The sequence below is a fragment of the Bradysia coprophila genome, unplaced genomic scaffold, assembly GCF_014529535.1.
Source record: "Bradysia coprophila strain Holo2 unplaced genomic scaffold, BU_Bcop_v1 contig_70, whole genome shotgun sequence".
NCBI lineage: Eukaryota > Metazoa > Arthropoda > Insecta > Diptera > Sciaridae > Bradysia > Bradysia coprophila.
Genome location: NW_023503941.1, coordinates 3618046 through 3633458, shown reverse-complemented (window position 1 = coordinate 3633458; position 15413 = coordinate 3618046). Strand labels below are relative to the sequence as shown.

The 15413-nt window shown below is 35.2% G+C and overlaps 1 long non-coding RNA gene across 1 annotated transcript; it reads right to left on the bottom strand.

Moving 5' to 3' along the window:
* Positions 1-379: 379 nt before the first annotated feature.
* Positions 380-5209, bottom strand: LOC119083812. The gene is made up of 3 exons (XR_005088947.1): positions 5034-5209; positions 4425-4429; positions 380-392 (listed from the first exon to the last, which is right to left on the bottom strand). It is a non-coding gene; the product is annotated as an uncharacterized LOC119083812 (long non-coding RNA).
* Positions 5210-15413: the final 10204 nt, after the last annotated feature.

The window sequence follows — 15413 nt, the reverse complement described above, 5'->3', positions numbered from 1 at the left end:
AATTCAAATTTTGAATTACGTTTCTCTCTTGATTTGAACCAATAATTTGCCATTCCCCAAATATATATCCTGCCGACGCAATAGAGTTAAAACTCCCGAAGCGAACCTGACCCGATTTATTTTTGCCGCTAATCACTAGTCACTCAAGGCTCCATTCATGGCTCAACCTCTAGTCATTACCAACCAAACAATAAAGATAATGTGAACCCTCAGCTGATCAGAGAAATTACAGATTCCGACTTTCAGGTGTTGTTGCACCTGCTAAAATTGTATGAAATCGAATTCACCACACCACTAGCTGCAATTTGATGCAAACGAATTCAGTATGTGTGCAGCATAACGAAACTTAATTCACCTGAAAGTAGGGATCGTGAACTGCACATTTGCATTGCCTTCAGTGGTTGCATACTTTGTTATCAGCGTCTTTTTCTTGTTTGTTCAAAGTAGAAAAAAAACACGAAAAAATACACTAGAAAAAGTGACAGAAATTTAAAAATGGTTATTTGTTCAACGAGTGAAGCAAAGTTGGAAATTACATTTCTCTAGAAGCAATTTCCAAGTTTTTTCCCGATTTAAACGCAACGTTTTTCACAACAAAAGCTGCCAAAGTTTCAGCGGAGAAGAGAAAATGACCTCGCCTGTGTTGTGAAAAATGATTCGCCCAAGTAGAAAGACAACTTTTCATTAGGTGCAATTAGTGATTCTTCCTGAAACTTTACTTACCGCGAGAGCAAATATCTGGAAATTTTGTAGACAAAGGATTTTTAAAAAGACAATTCTCTGAAGATTTCCGACGAGTATTTCGAAGGATTTCTAACGATTTGCAGAGGATGGCTTACATGGTTTATCTTGCCATAAAAGCGGAGGATGGATTCCTGGACATGATGAAGTTAACAAAATCTTTTCTCATACATTTTCTTCTGCATGGTTTCCGAATTTAGTACAGCCTCCGGGAATTTCTAGAGACGGGAAAAGACCGGATGGTATGACTCTAATTCCATGGAGTCACGGTAGACCTATTTTGTGGGATGTAACCATTAGAGATACCCTATACCCTAGCCTTCTTATGTTAATCAGTCATCCAAAAAAGCTGGTTCGATTGCTGATAATGCCGAATGATCTAAGCACAATCATTACATTTGTTTAAAAGATAATTATTTATTCACACCTATTGCTTTTGAATCACTAGGTAGCATGGGTCCTGAGACAAAGACATTTATAAAGAAATTGGGATCATTAATGCAAAAGGCTTCTGGGGAACCGCGCTCTATGGACTACCTGCTACAGAAGGTTTCCATTGCGATTCAACGAAGAAATTCTAGTTGCATTTTAGGGACCTTGGGACGTAATAGAATTGATGATTTTTATTTATTGTAAATATTTGTTTTTTGAAAAGGTCGTTTTTTTACTGGTTGCACTTTGCAGCCTTTTTTTCGCTTTTAATAAAGAATGAATAAAATCAATATTTGCAGAGGGTTTTTATTGATTCTAGACTGACTTTCAGGGGAGTTCAATTTTTAAGGATTTTCTACTTTGATTTTCTTGAGTCTTTAAAAGATTTTCTTGAGGATTTTCTTTCGTAAAAAATAAAGGATTTTCTAAGAATATTTGCTCCTTTGACTTTGATTAAAATAGTAACTCGAAATTCACCCAAAGTTGTTAAATTTCTGATCTAATAACGAAAGGAAATCTACTGTAGCTATATATGCCAACGCGGAAGAGACCTCAAACTGAAGAGATTCAATTTTTCATGTTGTAAAACTGTCAATATTTCAAAAGAAAACTTTGAATTAGGTCTAATTTGTGTTGCCAGCTATGCGAAAAAGACCTAATTCAAATTTTTTTTTTTTTTCTTGTTCGTCTTGGCCCTTGGCTAGAGTTAGGTTTTAGGTGTACATCGAGTTTTTGTGAGTATAGAAACAGCTTAAATTTTGAGCTTTTGATATTTAAAATTCTTCGTCGGCATACGCGTGCTTAGAGCACACCCAGCATATTAAATGCAACCTCTCATCGAAATGCATCTTCCAAATGGCTTTAATGTAACAAACCGTAGCGTACATTCAACTATTCGAAACATAAACTTGATCGAAACCTTGATTGTAATTTCACTTTCTTCAACTCTTACGATATATTTATTGATGTGCTGTATTATGTACACCGTTCATTCATATACATATATCACATACATTTGGCATCGCCATTTTAGCAGATATTTATATTCGCTCTTTTCTACATTTGCAATGGATTTTTACAATTAATTGTTACATGATGTGCATGTTACTTCTATATGCAGCGAACGCTTTAAAATCGCTAACCGAACCGATAACAAATAAAAATACAAATTAAAGTCAAATGGGCGTACTGGTGTACATGTGTGTTATAATGTAACGGCGCGAATGGAATTTATTGAACTCTTTTTCAAATGAAATTAGCAAATTGGATAAAATTTTAGAAACTACACAATTTAGCACATTAATTCATCCAAAATGGCAAACATCTCATTGCCATCATATCTCGAGCATCAACCAACCGAGGGGGAAAACAGTTCCCGAAAATCGTGTGACAGAAGATTTTCCGACGATTTTCTTAAGTCCAAGCCAAGCGATTTTCAAGATTTTTTTTCTAATCAAAATCAAAAGTTTCTGCCATCTCAGTTAACATCCGGTTAATTGTTTACCCCTCGTCATCAACTACCTGCACAACGAATTAAATTAATTTACGTCTTCTTTCTACACACACCCACACAACCACGCCATCGAAACTTAATTTTATTAAACGAAGACTCGTACTTCCTGCATTTGAAGATTTGTTTTTTTTTTTGCGTTCATGTGAAGTGGATGACTAAAAGTGATGTTACCATTTTTGTTGACCAGGAAAAGTCTTCGGAGATGTTACACTCAATAACAAACACGATGTGTTAGAGGAAGTAAATCTGACTAAATCATTTAGAGAAGTGTCGTCATAAATTTCCTATAATAAGTATAGTGATTCAACGAGGTCTTAAGTAAGTATAGTTCAATAGTGTTCGAAAAACTGCTATTTTGCCTTAAGGCCCGTCATTGGGAAATGACAGGACAGTTTCCCGAAAATATATGGAAAATTTTATCACAAAAATTCACCGAAAAGATTCAAAGAAACTCACCCATGATGCTTTCCATTGTATTCGTGCACCGTCTCTTTAGGTCCCCAAGGCATATTTAAACACTAAAATACTTTTTACTCGATGCAAAAACAAAATTTTGTTTTTTGTTTTGTCGCGACAAAAACACTGAAAATATTTCGACACAACTGTGACACTCCGCTATTATAAGGACTAGAATGAATGTTTGCTGTGTTCACTTCGGCGGTAAAATATTTTCATTCAAAAAAGTGTCTGTCCGACACTTCAACGATGGTAGACATTTATTAAAATTGTAACCTCTCCCACTTCTTTAGTAAGCTAACAAGACTTCGCTGAGTCTAATTATGCCAACTCTTTGAATAAAAATATCGGCTGAGGTCGAATAATTCTCCGCTGAGCTTTAACAAACCTCCGCTGAGCTCTAATAATTCTCCGCTGAGCTTTGACAAACCTCTAATGAGCTCTTATAATTCTCCGCTAGGCTTCAGTAAGAGTCCGTTAGACCTTAGCACGTAGTAGTAAGGCAATGAAGCTAAGCGAACACTCAATAAGCATCAGCGGATACCTAATAATTGTTGCTATGATTTAATAAGACTTCACTTAGCTTTGGCAGATCTCCGCTGAGTGTCCGATTCGCTCCATTAAGCCTTCCTGCAACAAAGCTCAGCGGAGAATTATTCGACCTCAGCCGATATTTTTATTCAAAGAGGTGGCATAATTAGACTTCGCAAAGTCTTCTTAGCTTACTAAAGAGGAACGAACATTTATTTACGTTCAGCGCAGTCTTACGAGAGGCTACATTTTTAATAAATGCTCTCCCATCGTTGAAAGAATGTCCGCTGAGCTCTCGTAAAGCTTTAAAAAATGGTCGATGAGCATTACCCTTTGTCAACTGTTTCATGATTTTTATAATATGTCCGACACTTTTTTGAATGAAAATATTTTACCGCCGAAGTGAACACAGCAAACATTAATTCTAGTACTTATAGGTAGCAGTTTGTCACAATTGTGTCGAAATATTTTCTGTGTTTTTGTCGCGACAAAACAAAAAATAAACTTTTTGTTTTTGCATCGAGTAAAAAGTGTTTTGTGTTCAAATATGCCTTGGCGACCTAAAGAGACTATTCCCGAATACAATGGAAAGCATAAGAGGTGAGTTTCTTTGAATTTTTTCGGTGCATTTTTGTGATAAAATTTTCCATACATTTTCGGGAAACTGTCCTGTCATTTCCCAATGACGGGCCTTAAGTTGAAATTGAAAAACTTTAAGTTTTTGAGACTTCGAACACTCAATATCTGAAACTGGAACTAGAACGTTAGTAGGAAATAAGTAACTTTTTGACTTTTCCCCCTTTTCCCCTTGGTTCCAATGACTTTAAATGAATGTTTCTCGTAATCTGATTAGTTCGAGTTTAACAAGCTATCACATGTGAAAATTGGTTAGGATTCGGCCGAGGTATAAGGTATTGCATTTCAAAATTTAGATTTTTCTATGGAAATGCTAGGTTCTGAAAGAACATAATAAGACACTGTTAAGTTGATCACGAACGCTGTGGAATCAAAATTTTCCTGTGGCGCCAACTAGGTTTGCGAAACTTTATATGAGTTTATAAATGCCTTGCGTCACACCTTCTCTTCTAAGAGGTTTTGGTCTGATAACTCTATGCTGTAGCTAAACGCGAAAGAGGCCTAGTTCAACTTTTTTTTCTTTTGTTGTATTGTCAAACTTGACAGATGAACAAAAGAAAAAATTTTCCTGTGGAAGCGTCACAACTTTGCTTTTTCATCATTTCATCCTTTTTGCTTTATTTTCTGGTGAAATACCTTCTTATTTACTAACTTAGCAGCCGTACTAACCCAAGCCGAGACTTTCAAGTTTAGTGACTCTTCTTCCACATCCACATCATCCCACCCAAGGTAAATATATGGGCGGAGGTAATGTCATTCAGACGCGTGGCCTAGCACAATAGTTCGGTGCTAATGGCACCTTTCTTTAAAATGATTGACTATGGTTTACTGGTGTTTCACAAAATGTCGTGCCTATCACAAAACAGATGGCCCATGTTTCAAAGCAATTTTCTGATTTTAAAGAAAGGGAAACATGGCGTTTGTAGCGAACTTTCGCGTAACTGCACATCTGATAGACTTTTTAAGTTGATAAAAAGACTAGATGGTCTGGAGGGATGAATTGACAGCTGACAGCTGCAATCGGTTCGCTTTTCATTGATTGTGTTCACTTTTGTTGAATAAAAGTGAAAAGTGAACGATAGTGACTAAAAGCGAACCGATCACAGCTGTCAACTGTCAATTCATCCCTCCAGACCATCTAGTCTTTTTATCAACTTAAAAGGTTTATTCTGTTATATATGGCATTACCACCGCCCATACATATACCTTGATCCCACCATCTCTTTTGGGGTATCGCTCTGAATTTGGTTAATATCCATGAAAGGTCGGAGCTTTGAAGTTGGCTCACAAAAAATAGAGCGCTGGAGAGATCAATGACAGTTGTTACATACAAAAATATAGTTAAAATGAACGCATTTGTTTTTATGAACACACCCTTGATTTTTGTTTGGAAGGACAGGTTTGTTTCAATGTCATTTCGAAATGTCAAATCTCATCCACAGAGGACAACTTAACCTCAACTTTCAGGTTGACGAAAATTGTAACGAAAAATTTTGTGGATGATTGATTTCGTCTTTCGTTCGTGTTGTCAAAGTTCCGGTTTACAGTTTTTTGGAACAAACCTACTGTCATTCATCAATCCAGATCATCTAGTTTTTTTTCGAACTTAAAGGTCTATAGCCTAGTACAAACTTTGCGGCGAAGCAAAGAAATGGCACAAAATGTATGAGCTTCCTGTCATTTTTTCGCTTTAACGTACTAGATCGGCGAAAAATTGTGTGAAAATTAAGATTCGTTCTGGAGATGTATAGACTGTTATGATGAGGAAGGGTTTTGAAGAGAAAATTTGGCTGGAACAAAAAACTTGCGGGAATTGTCAAAAGTTAAGGTAAATGAATTTCTTCTTTATTTGCGGGACGAAACAGTGTCTCTAGGTACTCTAGGGATAGACGAGACTTGGACGACTTTTTGTTTTTGTTTTTGTTTAATTCGCTCTTACGTTTTTATGCGGTTTTGACTGTATTCGGACTTAGAATTTGGCCCTTTTTATCGTGGGATTTGTTGTTCTGTTTACAGAGAGATGCTAATATGACGACTGGGTCGTTTCGACAGATAGAGGGAATATGTCGAATGATTTTGAAATTGGTTGAGAGAAAATGTATTGAACTCTCCCTCAAAAACCCAACTGTCATTCGACATATTCCCTCTATCCGTCGAAACGACCCAGTCGTCATATTAGCATCTCTCTGTCTGTTTAGCTCGGCTGAAGTTTTGAAAGTCTTGAATGTGATAAAAATGTGGTGATCTTTGAGCTGAAGCTTCCGTAGATAATCCGTAGACAGTCTAACCCCTGTGCGTCTTTTTTAAGACGACAGGTAAAAAAGTCATTCTCATTGCGAGATGTATCAGAGCATCAACAGAAGAAGATTTCTATTAATTAAAGCTTTAGTTTCCACAGTTTTCTAACTGTAAGCAAACGTTTCGTCCACTAGAAATTATCTTGTTGTTCACGTAATTAGTCCATCCAATTGGTAACGTTTATTGCTAGATACGTAATGCAATTTAAATGAAAAGACTGGAGAAGTTTGTCGTAACATTACGACAGAAAATCAATTTTTGTTTGTTGAACGTTTATGGTTACATATGTATCGATCGTTCGACAAAATGTGTAGCTTCGCGCGTAGCTTCATCCTCCGTTGGTATTGTAAACAAAAGAAATAAAAAAAAACTTTTTTTTCCAATTAATATTCTGTTGTGGTTATTAAAATCCATTGTCACATTATTTAAACTGTAATTAGAATGTCTGTCACAATTTATGGTTTGCGTAAGCATCCAAATTGCTTTTTTTTTTGTTTAAAAATGTTTTAATTACTACGTTACGTTCATTTTGTCGGTTGTCGGCTAACATTTTGAATAGACCAATTATGGAAGAACCAACCGAAATGACAAAGGTAAATACAAAATATTTTGTCGGTTTTACAATTCAATTCTCACTTCAATCTGGCATTGTTGTGCGTAAGCAGAAAACACGAAAATTTATTTATTGAATTCGATGAACTGTAATGATCAATATCTGCCAAAATGTAAACTCCGATCGACAGGCTGAGAAAACTTCACTACTGAACACAGGACACAGAACACAGAGAAATGATAACAGATGGCGTTGCTGCTCAGCCGGGACCCGGGACATTGCGGGCTGAATCGGCACATAAATAAATTGAGGCTTTCGGACCGAGACTGGCGTAGTCCACAAAAAATTGTTTTCATCCCGTTAGATGTCAAAAATCGATTTAAAATTGATTTACAACTTGCGTACAATCAAAGAAGCTAAATTTTCGAGTTATCGGTTGCCCACCTATTTCGACCTCTACCAAAAAAACTTCTTTGAGATTTTTGCTAGCTCTATCAGTCCTATTCTACTAGTTGGAGTCCAATGCAACAGAAAAAAATAAAATTGGAAAGAAATTTGTCGGAAAAGTTTTCTTCGCAAGTCGTCAAAGTTCGCCGAATATGAAAAATTGAGTTGAAAATTCGGAAATTCATCGAGAAAGTGATTCAAATTTTACTCAAGTGGGCTTAAACTCTTGGGAATGTTGTAGGCTATATCCAGAACAGAAAAGTTTGAAAATCATCACAGAAACGTTTGTGTCGTGAGTGTTTGTTTGGCTTCGCCTCGTTAGGACAAGTTTAAGATTAGTCCTGAAAAAGTTCGATTTTCTTTGTTGAGGTTTTTTGCCCCAATTTTAGGCCAAACAAACAGACACGACACAAACGTTTCTCTGATGATTTTCAAACACTTTTCTGTTCTGGATATAGCCTACAACATTCTCAAGAGTTTAAGCTAACTTGAGCAAAAATTGAATCGTTTTCCCGATGAATTTACGAATTTTCAAGTCAATCAACTCAATTTTTCATATTCGGCGAACTTTGACGACTCGCGAAGAAAACTTTTCCGACAAACTACTTCCGGATTCTATTTTTTTCTGTTGCGGACTCCAATTAGTAGAATAGGACTGATAGAGCAGAAAACTCGAAAATTTAGCTTCTATGATTTGACGCAAGTTGTAAATGAGTTTTTCAAAATTTTTAAAATCAATATTTGACATCTAGGGATGAAAACAATTTTTTGTGGACTACGCCAGTCTCGATGCTTTATCCATCGATCACCCCTAGAGGTCTATGAACAGACGAAGCCATGACTTTTCATTTTTATCCTGAGTTATGTAATGGATTGACCATCGAAATTTCTTGAAATTCGAAATTCGATAGAAAAGACCGCAAAAGACTGTAAGGTTCTCAAGAAATCAATTAAAAATTCTTCGAGAAGCTTTAAAACTTGGACTCCTTGGAAGACTTTGTTTGAGACAAATCATTAGAATTTATAATTATCCGGATTTTGATCATGTCTGTTCACCTAATCAGTCAAAAACACTCAAAAGAGTAAAAGTGACGAAGTCCCTGTGCATACTTCCAAAACAACTGATATCGCTGGATGTGACGCATTCTGCGCTTGTACGCAAAAACTGTAACAGGAAAAATTTGACCAAAGAAATTCTAGAAACAAAATTTTACCAAAAAAATTTTGCGTCACAAAGTGGCAGATGATTCGGACGTATTAGGACGTATTCTTGCCTATTTTAAAAAATTTCTTGAAAGTACTTTCCTCAACATCTGCCACTTGTGACGCAAAATTTTTTTGGTAAAATTTTGTTTCTAGAATTTCTTTGGTCAAATTTTTCCTGTTACAGTTTTTGCGTACAAGCGCAGAATGCGTCACATCCAGCGATGTCAGTTGTTTTGGAAGTATGCACAGGGACTTGCGTCACTTTTACTCTTTTGAGTGTTTTTGACTGATATCAGTTCTTTTGGAACAATTAGTAAGGTGGAAGCAAAATAAAATGATCGAGTCTGGTTTTTGACAAATGAAATTCAATTAGATTGAAAAATTTGAAAAATTTAAAAATTTGAATAAAAATTTGAAAAATTCGAAAAATGTAAAAAGTTTAAAAATTTGAAAAATTTGAAAATTTTGAAAAAATTTAAAAATTTTGAAAAGTTTTGAAAAATTTAAAAAAATTTAAAAAATTTTAAAAATTTAGAAAAATTAAAAAAAATTTGAAAAAATTGAAAATTTTTCACAACTTTAAAAATTTAAAAAATTTTGAAAATTTTAAAAAAATTTGAAAAATTTAAAAATTTTTGAAAATTTTGAAAATTTTGAAAATTTTGAAAAATTTAAAAAATTTAGAAAAATTAAAAAAAATTTGAAAAATTTGAAAAATTCTAAATTTAGGAAAAAAAAATGAGGCGAGCAGAGCTTACCATACCCATCCACACACACACACTTAAAGGTGTTCTTATATGGGGCTTATATGGGAACTTCGAGGAGCCCTAGCTCCGAAACGAGGCCGGTTCCCCCCAATTTTTTTTTCTGGAATGTCTTAGAATGACGACTAGAATCTACTCCCAAAATTTCAACAAAATCTAAAGAAGACTTTAGAAGATAGGAAACACAGACGGACTAACAAAGTAACGTAGGATTTTTTCATTTCGTTTAAAGTACTGAAATTGACCAAAATGTATGGAAATAGGGCTTCTTGGAAGATTTTTTGCGTGGCCAAATTTTAAGCTGCAAGAACGTGTGATAGCTCGTTGAACTCGTACGGACGCCTAGTTTTTTTTAATGGTAATTTGGAGTCATTTGTATTTGAATTGTGGAACTTCAATATTCGCTGTATATATGGTTCTGCAGTCTACGACAAATTTTTTTTTTTTAAATTTTTTCTAGTAATAGGACTTGCGTCACGGGCGCTATGCTAACGCGCGCCCATGATTTATACAAATTAAAGTCCTTCAACACTTAAATCGCTTTTATCATTTGTCAGTCAATCTAGCGACTCTCTGAAATTTCTACAAATAAATTCGCCAAATTTCATTTTAAATTTATCGTGAATTACTCTCAGCGATATGATCGTCCTTGTCAGTCAAGGTCATTTGTACTCGTTTCAATAAACAACTTTTCATATCCGAGAGTGTAATAATTTCTTAAATTTTACTTCCTATACCTACCAGTACGTCATGCCTTCACTTTCTTATTATTCGTGTACAACAATGACAATGGTGTTCATTTCCTCCAGCTGAATATTACATTGTACCATTTTAATTAAGTGCTTCGGTGTATGCGTATTCATAGCCATACCACAGAAACACAGTAATGTCTTATCCCAGTCATTTCGATCAATCAAAATAATTGTTCAAAAGTACAAACGGAAAAAAATGCGAAGAACACTAAACGTCACGAAACCTCTGATTCAAATCATAAAACGAAAACGACAAAACATTTTTCTTTCTACTTCTCTTCTGAAATTATTTTTATTTTCTGGGAGAAAGTGTTTTTAATAAAAATTAATTTTTTCTTCTGCTTTGCTTTGCGCAATGAAGACATACGAATGCATGACTCTTCATAAAAAAAAGCTTGAACAACAACCTAAAACCACACAAAAATGCAAATTCCGATCATTTATTTCCTTATTGACTCTCTGGGGGAACACACAAAGTAAAGTGACGGAGCAGAATTTCTTCTTCTTTCTTTTCAATTTTTTTTTTTTTTTTAATTTAAATTGACAAATTGAGGTGCAACTTGAATGTAATTCAATGATGTAAAGGTCACCATTACGTTTGTTCATTTAACATTAAACATTTACTTACAATCACAACAATATTCTGCTCAAGTTTATCCAAACAGACTGGAGAAGGGAAAAAAAGACGCAAAGGTGCGAATTCGCTAAGTGAACTTAATTGGAAAAAAAGCTTTGGCAAAGTCATTAGCGTCATTAAGCTGTTCCTTTTCCATAATTTTATGTCGAATTTAACTTGCTCTTATACCGGAATTTAAATCATATTTATGGAAAATTTCGTCTGCGATTTTTTTCAATGAATATGCGTCGTCGTCACACGCGCACATTTAAAAAAAAAGGTTTTGATTTGTTGGAGTAGAACGATAAAGTAAGTCTGAAGTTAAGTCATCCGTTTTGCCGCCGCTTTCATTCCGTTTTGCCTCCGTGTACCGGACAGTTGACATTTCATACAATAGAGCACATTGCTTGAAATGATAACTCACATACACGGAGGTAAAACAGATAACTGTGAGGCCACGTTAAGAAAAGTTTGACGGGTTTTCTCATTTTCAATTAATCGATTTGAGCATTCATTTAGGCCGAAAGGACACGAACAACGTTGCGTTGATTGAATTGACAATTATCAGGCATGAGCGCCGACGGAGAAACCTCTCGGCGGCGGCGAAAAAGTCGGCTTGAGCCGGCTTAAAACGGCTCGGCTGGAGGTTCCTTTTACCTTTTTTTTTTTAAATTAAAACGTTTAGATAAATTCATGGAAAATGAACTAGTAAGCATGAAAATGAAATTGTACGGAAAGCGAAAATGTAGGTAGATTAGGCTGTTCAAAGTGCAAGTGGAACTGGTCTTGTTACAAGCAAGTCTCTAAGTCTAAGGTTCACTAACGCGTCAAGTTTTATTGCCTCAAAACTTGAACTAAATGGAAAATCATGCTCCAGTACACTCATTTAACTCATTAAGAAAATGGTTTTCGAGAAGAAATCGAAAGCTCAGGAAAATCAAGTAAAAATTGAAAAGAAAAAAAATCGAGAAAATTCGCAAAAATCGATAAAGTTTTCTCAAATTTGTGAATTAACTGATTGTGCGCCTTCGGCTCTTTCCGCAAAGGTCATACTTGCCAAAACAACAAACTTAGAAGCGAGGACGTAATATACCATTCTGGAAAATTCATGAAAATTCAAGAAAATTTTCAAAATTTTCTTAATTTTGTAAAAAAAAATTCAAAAAGTACTTGAGCTGCTTAGGATCAACAGGAATCTCGGTTTTCAAAATTATTTCACCCATTCACATTTCGAAATCTTTATTTCATTTTCCAGCCGTTTCAAGCCGGCTAGAGCCGTGTTTTTGACACCGGCTCGGCTTGCTCAAAAATGGCCGGCGGCGGCTTGATCGGCGGCTTATTTTCGGCGGCGCTCATGCCTGACAATTATGCTAGTTTTTCCATTGTAATCAGGAATTCCACTTAGACCTCAGACAAAAACAAAATGGAAAACGAAGCACAATAATTGTCCATCCTATCAACGAAAAATTGATCGTGTGTTTTCGACCTAAGCCATTCGCCGGTGAAAGAAAGTAAAACCATGAATGATCAAGCTTTTACTTCTTTCGAATTGCAAAGGAACATCGCACTGACAATTGGAGAGCTTAAAGCTTGTTTGATCGATGATTCGGGTTTTGATTCGATCATTCACTCATTTGCATTCAATAAAGACATTTTGCATTCAGTGGCTTTCATACTTGCGTTCAAAGGATTTGTGGTTGAATCTTGAGCTTTACGAAGTCGCTTCCTTTTTAAAATCAAAAGCTTTCCTTAGAAGAATAGAAAAATAAAATCGTTCGACTGAGAGAATACTTTGTCAATAAAAACCGGTCAATGTGTAGGTCTCCATAGGTGTTTCTTACCTGTACCAATTCTAACGGACATCTATCAATCCATTGCGGTGGTACAATTACTGCTACAATAAACATCGAAATTTCGCCTGAAATCTTCCGGGTCTAAGTAAGTAACAAGTCCATCAAACACCAATAAGGAAACGTTTGAAAGAGAAAAGGTTCAACGTGGATTAACAAAAGATGGATTAAATCGAAAGTTGGAAAATATTCTAAACATTTCAGTTACACTTAGAAGCAGTGGAATTTCAGCATGAATTTGCTTCGTCTGTTTTTCAGCTGATCCACAAAAACAATCAATGTTAAATGCCTAGTAGGAAGTAACCCTTTTTTCTTCGAATATTTGCAAACTCTTCCGATTTAAAGGCTCTTTTGTATCCAGCATGGTGCGTTTTGAGGGCAGTGTCAAAATGAGCGAATATACAAAATTCTTACTCGGAAAATTGGAACTTTAAATTTCGATTTATTTTCATTCATTCTTGACGTTGCCCCCAAGGTCCCAGTCAGAAATTTAACTGGTCTTCGCTCTCTGTTATCTTTAGACTATAAACCAGATATGGTTTAATGTTGACCTAGAGGACATGCGTCGTCGATTTATATTATTTTGACATAAATTTGTTAGTGCGTTGAAGATAGCTCGACCAATCGGCCATACATTTTGCATAGTGATCTACATTAACTCAAGCGATTTTATTCTCATCGCTTCATGTTTATATGAACGTTCATGCTTTACTAAAGTGAACTTTTTTTTCGTCACGGTGAGCTTTTGCAGAGCCAATGCTTTCTCTAGCACCGAAACTAAGTGTGACGTACGTCAAAGAAATCGCCAAAATCATATCAAGCTGGCTGTTCATTTTCGTTTTTGAAAATTAGTTGTAACTGTGCCTAAACACAACGACGCAAAAGTGGCAGATGCGAAATTTTTCTTTTGTTCTTTGACATTAGGACAAAAGAAAAATTTCGCATCTGTCACTTTCGCATCGCTGTGTGAAGGCATAGTAAGACAAGAATAGACCGGCTATAAGCCTAGTGAGGTCTTTTTTCTTTCTCTCAATTTTCTCACTTCTCGAGATACCAACTTCCAAATACGTGGGTTACAAATAGGCAAGCAGGAAGAATAGTTTCTTCAGTCGATATCCAGCTGTTGAACAGTTAACATCGCCACCATCGTTCTATCAGTTTCGTAGTCAACTACCAATTTTGTATTCAACTACCAAACTCAACTATTCAACAACCATTTTGGTATTCAACAACCATTTTGGTATTCAACTACCAGTTTGGTAGTCAACTACCAAATTATCAAATTATAAATAGGCCAAGCAGCCTAAATAATTTCATCAGTCGGTGTGCAGCTCTCAAACAGTTAACATCTCTGCCGAGAATTACGTTTGGTAGTCAACTACCAAATACCAAGTTTTCGAATTGCAATGCCAACTATCAGCTATCAATTATCAGATAGCGTATTGATTTGCTCATAGTGACATTGCATTATCAAATAATATGTTCCAAAATTTTCATAAAGTTGGAACACCCGACAGACAGACAGACAGACAGACAAAGTGTCCACAATAGGGTATTTTTTCCTATGGAAAAAAGACCTAAAAAAGAGCAGCCAGCTTCGATTAACTTATGTCCTAGTTAATAAATGCTTTTTTAGGCACTAGATGTGAAGATTGTCACTCGAGGCCGACAACAAAGTTTTTCGCAATAAAGGCAACGGAAAGTCCTACTTTTCGTCACTTGTTGCGAAAGCGGTGTTTTCATTCCGTTCTTGATCTTCCTTCAATTTTCGGGCCCGATTATTTAACAGCTGTTTCGCAAATTAACGGACTGTGAACAAAACGAATGAACCGTTTTCTGAACATAGATAAATGCGTATCTAGCTCGCGTTCTGGACATAGCACCGACCTAACCTTAAAGTGATGCGAAGAAAATAGGGTCATTGTGCATGTGCATGACTAAAGCCAATACATTTCTCACGCTTACTTACGATAAAGTGTGCACCAAAAGACTTTTCATGACATTAATCAGCAGACATTTATTTAGCGAATTTTTTTCTTCTTCCTATTTTTAGTTTACAATCGAGTTTATAACACACGCACATTCAATTTGTAATTCTACGATTTTAGTTAGTTTGATTATTAACAAAACAAATCATTTTGAAATGGTAAAATTAGATAACTTCGGTAAATAGTATAACGATGCAAATTTTTAACGACACGAAGACTTTCTCTAGTTAGACATTTAATTTGAAATTTTATATTTTTTTTATCAAGATTTATTGATAGCACAGCAGCATTTTTGTTTGTTTCATTTTTTTTGACATGATTTCTTCTTTTAGATTTTTGTTTATTTACAAATCAAAGTTTTTTTTACTTCGTCTTTTCAATTTCATTGTTTCATTTTTGTTAAGATTTTTTGATTATTTGTTTTACAATTTTTTGGTTAGGATGTTTTTCTTATTCACAAAAGCCAAAAACATATCTTTTATCAATTATCGTAAAAGTAATAAGAATTGTCATAGAAATAGTGTCTGTCTTCGACGTCTAAACGACAGAGAGTCGGCCTTACTCCTTTTGCGCAAGAAAGGTTGCAAAAATGTATCAAATGAACGGAAGACTGAACAGATTAACATAAAT